Source organism: Peromyscus leucopus, chromosome 20 (assembly GCF_004664715.2).
Source record: "Peromyscus leucopus breed LL Stock chromosome 20, UCI_PerLeu_2.1, whole genome shotgun sequence".
Taxonomy (NCBI): Eukaryota; Metazoa; Chordata; class Mammalia; order Rodentia; family Cricetidae; genus Peromyscus; species Peromyscus leucopus.
The window spans coordinates 49,971,509-49,980,541 of record NC_051080.1 but is presented as its reverse complement, the minus strand read 5'-3'; positions in this window follow the sequence as shown (position 1 = coordinate 49,980,541).

Sequence of the window (9,033 nt, the reverse complement as noted above, 5' to 3'; positions counted from 1 at the left end):
GCTCTGGCATCTTAATATAGAACAGCAGCAAACCCATCCTACAAGTTTGTTATAAAGAGGAGATGATCTAAGACGCACATATGGCTTAGTATGGCACTTCAAACAGTGTGCATACAAGTAATTATTGTTTATAGCATTGCTATGTTTATTATTATACTATGGTAGCCTTTGTCCTCAGCATGCCTTTGTTTGGTGAGTAAATGAATTAATCAATATTCAGCTTGAGCTTTTACTACACATTACATCTATATAGGCATAACATATACCCATAAATAAGTTGATTATTTAGCACGTAGTTAATGATTGCTGCTTGCTTTTGGAAACCTGGATTCTGAGTATAAGTGAGTTGACATTTAGCAGAAACATGTGGCCTAAGGTAATTTTACCCAGAATACAAGCTGTCATCCTTTATAAGCAGCTAAACAGTAGGCTTGGCTCAGATCTGCTTCATAGCCCAAACAGGTTTGATAGACTGAAAGCAAATAAAATGAAGAGCAGCTGTGGATTAAGTCAAATCTGGCAAAGATGGGTTCAGTGTCCTTATATTGATTAAAAGGGCTGTTCAGATTCCAAAACCTGACATGGTGTGCTAATTTATATAGTAGAAAGTTGTTGTACTGAATATTTTGTTTCCTTATCTTCCTCATTCTTAGGAAAGAATACATTTTTGAATATCTGATAAAATATGATATTTGAAATATACAAATGCAAATCAGAAAGGAAAAGTGCATTAAAACTAGCTAGCAACACTAACAAGCAAGCCAGCTTTATTTAGATATGATGGAAAATATATGCTCTTTCTTACAACATAAAAGTTCCCAAATGTATTTCTGAAATATTGAGGAATTAGGACGTTTTACACATTTAGAAAGACTTGGCTCTCATTTCATTTTACTGTTAGCCTGGACCCGTTTACTTAAATTCATCCATTATTATCTTCTGAGCCCTTCCTCAGTACGTGTTATTTAGAGTCCGAGAAGTGTGCTTACATGAGAAATGTAAGTTGGCTTTAGTCAAAAGGCAATACCTGCTATGAGGACATTATGAGAAAAGACATAACCAGATTAGACAGGTCAGAGTTTCCTAGAGGAGATGAAACTTGAGCTGTATTTTGACAAATGAGTAGTTGAACAGAGACGGATGTAGGGGTGGGGTTAGAACAGGGCACTTCAGGTAAAAGGAGCAGCATGCCTATGATAAATGGGAGGGGCTACGCTGCCTGTGAGGAAATGCAAGTCAAACAGGATTCCCAGAATTCAAAAGGAGGGCAGGAGGAAGGAAAATACTGAAGGGGCAGTAGACTGGATCAGCCTGCACTTTACTTCCCTATTACGAGCGAATTGCCAGAGACCCACATGTTCAAATTTTGTTCCGCTAGCTGTTAATGGCTGAAATAAGAATCATTAGTTAGATGCATATATGACATGCTAGATTATTCTAATGTCTCAGTCAGTTTGACCTTCCTTAACTAAGTAATGAAGACAGGGGGGCTCATAAACAATAGAAACTTGCTTCTCATCATCATGGATGCTGAAAATTTGAAGTCAAGTGCTCAGCTTGATTGGGCTCTGTAGGGGCTCTTTTCTGGGCTGTAGACTGGAGACTTCTTGATGTATACTCACATAGTAGAAAGAGCCTTCCTTTTGTTTTTTTTTCTCTCTCTCACTTTCTTTTTTCTTTTTGTTTCTTTCCCTCTCTCTTCTTCTGCAGATTAAATTTAAACCATCACATACACCAAGTAAACACTTCATTCCTGCAATATATCCCCAGCCCTAATTTTACTATTTGTGTTGAATTGCCCATATTGGCCTTGAATTTAATCTGTAGCCCAGGCAGGCATGGACATGTTGCCTTTTACCCTTCACCCTTCTAAATAGCTGCAATTACAATCCCAAACTTCCAGGCTTGTTGGTCAGCTCTCTTATAATGGCATTAATCTCATTCATGTGGATGCCATCCTTATAATCTAATGACGTCCCGAAGTCCCTATCTTCAATACCATACAACTGGAATTAAACTTTAAATATATGAAATTGACAATGGAAGGAGCATTCAGTCTAATGCAAAAACATTTAACAGCTTTCCTTCAAGTCCTTTGGGGACCTTTATTATGTGTCAGATCTTTATGATTCTGTATGTGGGGAACGCAGAATGCATACTTTTCTAAATGGATTTCCATTTCAATGATGGCACAGACCATCTTGAGGATACATTTTATGGACTATACTTTGAGAACCACATATATTGACATAGGAGGATCTTTCAGTAAGACTACGTATGGAATAGTTCATCCCATATCTAGCATAGAGGAAGAATGTGAGAAAGAAACCATTATATAGACACAGATGGATTATTATCACATTGTAATAGCCCTGAGGTGGCCTGAAGGGAGATGGGGTAGATCTGACCTTCATCAGTAGATGGCAGTGATGAAGAGGAGGCGAATGATTGAGAAACACTCCAGAACCATAGGAAACACAAATCTGATGGATTTCATTCTCCTGTTTAATTAGGGGGTGAAAATCTGCAAGAGTGGATGATGGATTGGATGTGGAGGCTGAGGAGGTAAATGACTCTGATGACTTGGGTTTTTTTTTTTTTTTAACTTGGGAAAGTGAGTCATAAGCAGTGCTCCTTGTTGAGATCCAGAGAACATTTGTAACAAAGATGCCATGAAGAGTTTGAGACTTTACAGCGTGAATGGGGCATAAAGTGGGATGCTTCAGTGACACAGGTGGGAGAGACATGAGCTTCCTGCAGTACAATCTCTCTGAGTGGGTAAGGTCACTCATCTGGGAACAACACACATTTACCAAAAGGCAGTTTGCTGGGGTGACAGTGGGGGACCTTTCTAAGAAATTGCTTTTAGACAATTAGCCATTTACAAAATTGCCTTCTGGCTAATTGTTCATTGGAAAGTCCTTCTGTTCTCAGTCCTAGAACTTTCAGGAATACCACACAATGTGAGAAGATCTCAGGGTAAAGACAAACCTTTAAAAGATGGTAGGAAAAAGAGAAACTCAAAAAGAGAAACAAAAGGTTTGGAGATAATATCATATTTTTACAAGTACTATAATGTATTCAATCTAACAAATATTTTCTATATAAAAATTGACGGCTCAATGAAAAAAATTAATACGAACACATTTGAGCTGCCAGGTGGCTGGAAAAGTGGATTCATTCTGTACTCAAATGGTTCAGGTTTAGGATTAACTGAACCTTTTGATTTCTATCAATAGTTTGCTCTTACCCTCATTACTCATTGCTATTACCGACTTTTAAGACAGGTCAAGCTAAACCTAGACCATTAGTGTCTATAATACAGCTGGGTGTGCATAGCTAGACACGTTGCACATGTAGAACTCATAGCAGCCAGAGTGTTAAGATGAAAATGATATGAGTCCTTTATTTAGGAGATTCTTTAAATAAGAAATGACTATGATTCTCAGAGTCTAACTTTGGCTCTTTAATAACCATGTGGATTTCTTCAGCAATGATCAGCTACCTTCAGAATTAACTCTCATTGCTTCTGCTGTATCCAAACCTCCATACCTCAAATCTCTAGTCTCAAGCCAGAGTGAATATATAATCCCTTGAGTAGGCCAATAGAACAAGAAGAAGAGTGTCTACCTCAGGTTCTTTCTTTGTCTCTGTCTCTCTCTGTCTCTCTGTAATATGTGGTTTATATGTGATGCATTCATAGGGGTACATGTCTGTGAGTGTCTGTGTCTATGTACACACATGCAGAAACCATAACAAGATGTCACGTGTCTTCATTTATTGTTCTTGGCCTTGCCCTCAAGACATTGTCCCTACCTAACTGAAAACTCATCATTCAGGCTAATGTGGAAGGTCAGCAAGATCTCAGGATCTTGTCCCCTGGTGCTAGGGTTACAGGCATTGACAGCCACACCTAGATGTTTACATAGGTGTTGGGGATTCCAACTCAGGTCCTTATGATTGCAGAATCATCTAACCATCCCATGTCCATTTCTCTTTAATTGATAAATGTGAGATTGGTTTTTGTGGGAAGGAAGGAAAGAAAGTTATGGATATTGAGCACCATTGCTGGTCTTAAAGCAAACAGGACGAGAGAGATAAGAGACGAATCTAGAAATCAGTGGCAAAGTGGGAAACTAAAGGAGCCACCCTTCTCCTTAACTCCTGGAAGTCTGAGTTGCAATTATTCCTTGATTATGGGAGTTGGGTTCCCTGATGACTCAGCCAGTAAAATGCTTACCTCATAAGTATGAGATGCTGTGTTCCTATCTTGAATATGCATGTCAAAAGCTGAGCATGGTGGTGCATATCTGGTGGTGATACAGAGACAGGGGGATCTTGAGAGCTTGCTGGCCAGCCAGTCTAGCCAGAATAGTGAGCTAACAATTCAAGTGAGAGACCTTGCCTCAAGAAATAAGGGGAGATAAACACAAAATCATCATTTGTTCTGACTGCCACATCTCCACAGGCACATATGCCCAGGTATACAAGCATACAGCTACACACACACACACACACACACACACACACACACACACACACACACACACAAGCACATACACAGGGTTTGTTTCTTACATGAAGGCCCTTGTAAAAAAAAACAAAAAACATAGAACTATTTGAAAGCCATGTTTGTTGACTTTAACATCTATGAATTGAGGAAATAACTGCCTGAAAAAGTACCTAGACACTGATATCCTTCTTATTCTTTCAGATAGATTTGGAATATTCTGCCATGGTACCTTGTTTCAGCAACCTACAACCATGCCAGGAAACCTTTATTCATCATTTCCATTCAAAGTCTACCTATTCTTCATGACTTAACTAATGTTATCTTTATTTGACGTGATCTTCCTGGCTTTTCTTGTGTCTTGTGAATCGTCGTGCTCTCATTATTTGATTGGAAAAAATAATCCGCTGAGTGTTAGCTATATGCCCAACTTGATTCTTGGATCAAGGAGACAGCAGTGAATGAACCGAAACCCTCATTTCTCATTAAGTTCACACTGTCGAGGGAGAAAAATTACTAAGAAAATAAGCCATCCGTTTTCCCACAGATAGATAAAGATAGACACAAAAATCAGGTATAAAGGGGTGCAGATGTAGATAGAGATGCAGGGATAGACAAGTTCTAGGTGGCTGAGTGGATGGATGGAAGGAGAGAGCTAGTGATAGAGAAGTCAGGATGGATCAATAGAAAAATCATGGGGACATGGTCAGCTTGCACATACTGGTAGGCTGATATTTTAGTTGGGGTAATTTTGTCAATCTCTTCATCCAAATTGAAGAAAAAAACCTCCCTGTTCTTCTCTCATTAGCACCAGGTCACAGGGTGGACTTGGGTAATAAGCTTCACATATTTGTTTATTGACATGGCTTTTCACTTTTTATCCAGATATTTTGGCATCTCACAGAAGCACAGATTTAGTTTCCATTGCAAAGTCAAGCTGGACAAACAGGCTGGCCTAGGGGTTTGTTTGGTTTTGTAGTTATATGCAAAGCAAGATGCTCTAAATAAATCCAAAGGGATTCAATAACAATGTTTTGGCAGGGGTTTCCCTTCTGTGCATCTATTTTTTTTCTTTTGGTTTTCCCCAATGTCAATGTACTACTGGGAGACTTCTTACTGCAGTGGAGAAGGCTCCACCCAGAGACCTTTCACCCTTCCCCTGAACAGATGGGCAAATGGAGCCAGAAAGGAAAGTAGGGTCAAGACAAAGGTTAGTGGAGAGGCTATTTGGGTCAGAGAGGGTGAGAGTGTGTGTGGATTACGACTGCTCTTCCATGTAGGCTCCTCCTGCTCCAGTTCTCTCTATTCCTGTTACAGGAGGACATGCTTGGAGTTAAGCAGAAAAACTGGAGTTTTGCCCAGGAAATTATCAGGGCACTGCCAAGAAGGAAAAAAGAAAAGAGAGAGAGAGAGAGAGAGAGAGAGAGAGAGAGAGAGAGAGAGAGAGAGAGAGAGAGAGAGAGAGAAGGAGTGGGGGAATGAAGAGGGACAAGAAGAAAAACAGAAAACTTAAATCTCAAGAAGGTTAAAAGTGAACCAGACTGAAAATTGTTTTGCCAGGCTCTCGTATCAAGCATGGTGACCCCAGATATAGTTTCTTAAACCCAGTGAACTTTCAAATGACATTACAAGGAATTCCACTGTGTTTGCAGTTAGGAGAATTTATAGTATTCTTGGAAAGGGTTTTTAAACATTGCTGGGCTTCAGAGAAACAAAAAAGGAAAAACTCATTTGCTCTATGTTGTTTGCATTTCCCTTCCTATTTATTATTGCAATCTTAATGTATGAAAACATAACTTACTGGGTTTCTTCAAACCAGGCATTCTCATTATCCTATTTCATTTAAACTTCACAAAAGACCCAGGAAGAAGGCGTAGTTACTCCCCTGCAGAGGGAAGGTAGAGAGGCAAATATGGAGCGATGGAGAATCTTCCCCCAAAGCTCATGGAAACTAGGCATCAAAGCAGATCTGTGTGGCTACATGCTGAGTTCAACAGCTCTTTAGTTCCCTTACTAAGTCTCAGGTTATTCAGGTGAGAAAGTTCAGGCATAAAGATGATGTCTGAAAATAGAGCCAGTATCTATGAGGTCAGTGTGTCCAAGGTAGCGTGCTATACTGGGGAGTGAATCCATGTCCTCATTTTCCCACGAAGTTAGCAGAATGTGCAGTGATACATCCATCCTCAGCATACACCACAAATATAGCAGGATATGAATAGAGTAACAGGTCATACTGTTTTTCTCTGCCTAATACCATCCATATCTTCTAATATCTTTTTATTGGTCTGATTTCTCTTGGTCCCTGGACAAGCAGTCTGGATTTCACATCCATGTTTATTTATAGTTGTGGCTTATTTGGTTTGCTATGTAGGACTTTATCCTGAGGGCTTCCAACTTTCTACAGGTGTCAGATAACTTGATCATCATTTTAGAAAGATAATTTTCTTAATGTAAATACAGAAAGACTATAGAGAATGGAAAGAGAAAAAAATTCTAGTGAAAAGATTTTATTGGTAAAAATTTAAAATGAAAAATCAAATTTACTGCTGGCAGTTGGATATTAAAGTTCTAATTTAAATCATTTCTTTCAAGATACAAATTATGTGAGTCACTCAGCTTCTAGTTAAATGTCACCATAAACTGTAGAAAATCTTTAAGGCAGACTTCTTAATATACATAAACTGAGAGTTTATTTATATCATACAACTGCAAGATTGTATCATCTTTTAAATTTTATATACACACATACACTCACACACACATATATATGCATACATATATACATATATATATTATATATATATGAGAAAGAGAGAGAGAACAACATAACTAATCTAATCTGTCAATCACCTAATAGATCACCTACATTTTGGTGTGGGTTTAATTAACCTCACTGATTCTTGGCTCATTGTGCGTAATAGACACACGTGCAGGTTGCGTATATGAAGTTGTAGCAGTCAGGGGAGTAATGTTTGTTCTCTTGTGGTAGAGATGTCATTAGCATCATGCTGAGCTTCTCTCAGGACCTTTTACCTAATAAACTTGATAGAGCAACCTGTCATGGGGCCAGCAGTCAGGAGCAGTAGTTGTACAGTAAGTGAGAGGAGCCAAAAACCTGCTCCTTTTTATGGCTAAACACAACAGCCTCAGCTAAAACCATGGGAACAGCTGTCCTGGGGCAAGACAGAGCACAAGGTTACAGGACATGACATTCAGGAGGAAGTGAAGCTAAGGCTTCAGTCATGACTAAAGTCCAGAAAGATAAGAGATCTTTGTAGGTGGCTGGAAGGCAGAAGCCTGAAGAAGTGTTTTTAATAAATACTTTCCAGTGTAATCTAGAAAGTCTATAGACGTTTCTTAAGCTTTGTAGTGAAATCAATGGCATTCTATAGCCTCAGGTCTTCCTGGAAGCTTTGGGTAAATCTGATGGAGATGTAATATTGCTAGCAATTGAGCTGAAAGTGAACAAAAATATTTCAGTGAAGGGAAGGAGGCTTGTGCATTCTCTAAGACCTCTGAACATGGAGCCCTTAATAGACTGACACCCCACTCCAATGGGACTGGCATAAATGCTTTCTCTTTACAGCACAAGGGCTGTAGAGCAGAATATATGCCTATACTTTTCTTCTTTGTGATACCAGATCACCAAAGTACTGCACACATTTCTTTTATATGATATTTATAAATATTTACCCCCCCCATCAGTGAGATGGCTCACTGGGTAAAGGCATTTGCCACCAAGACAGAAACCTGAGTGTGATCCCTGGAACCCACATGGTGGAAAGAAAAAAGCAAATCCTCTAAGTTCTCCTCGAACTTCTACATGAACACCATAGCATGCAAGCACACACACACACACACACACACACACACACACACACATACACACTCAAAATCAAAATTAAAGTCTTAATTGTATTATGTTTCTTCCTTTTGTAGACTACCTTGAATAATTTTGATGTTAAAAATATGTGTGTGTTTGGGAGAGGGAAAGGTGGAGGGGGGGGCAGTCAGTGGTGGTCTAATGCCTTTAATTCCAGTACTTGGAAGGCAGAGGCAGGCAGATATCTGAGTTCTAAGCCAGCTTGTTCTACAGAGTGAGTCCCAGAACAGCCAGAGCTACATGGAGAAATCATGTCTAGAAAAATCACCACCATCACCACCACCAATAATAATAACATGTATATTAAAGAATGTAAGTTAGAGAGAAAGAAGGTAAGACATTGGATGGGTGGGGAGGATTTGGGAAGAGAAACCACGATTAGTGTGTATTATATGAAAATCGTTATTATCAATAAAACAGTGAAAAATTAGTGTTAAAAAGTGTGAGTTTAGCTGTTTTGAAATAAACATTATTCTTGTATATATGTACTTATGAGCATAGGTGTCTGTGTTTGTGTGTGATGGTGATGGGGTGGGTATATGTGCATGTGAGTACAAGTGCCCTCAGAGGTCAAGGATGGGATCCCCTGGAGATGGAGTTACAGGCAGTTGTGACCTGCCCAGCATGGGTGCTGGGAGCT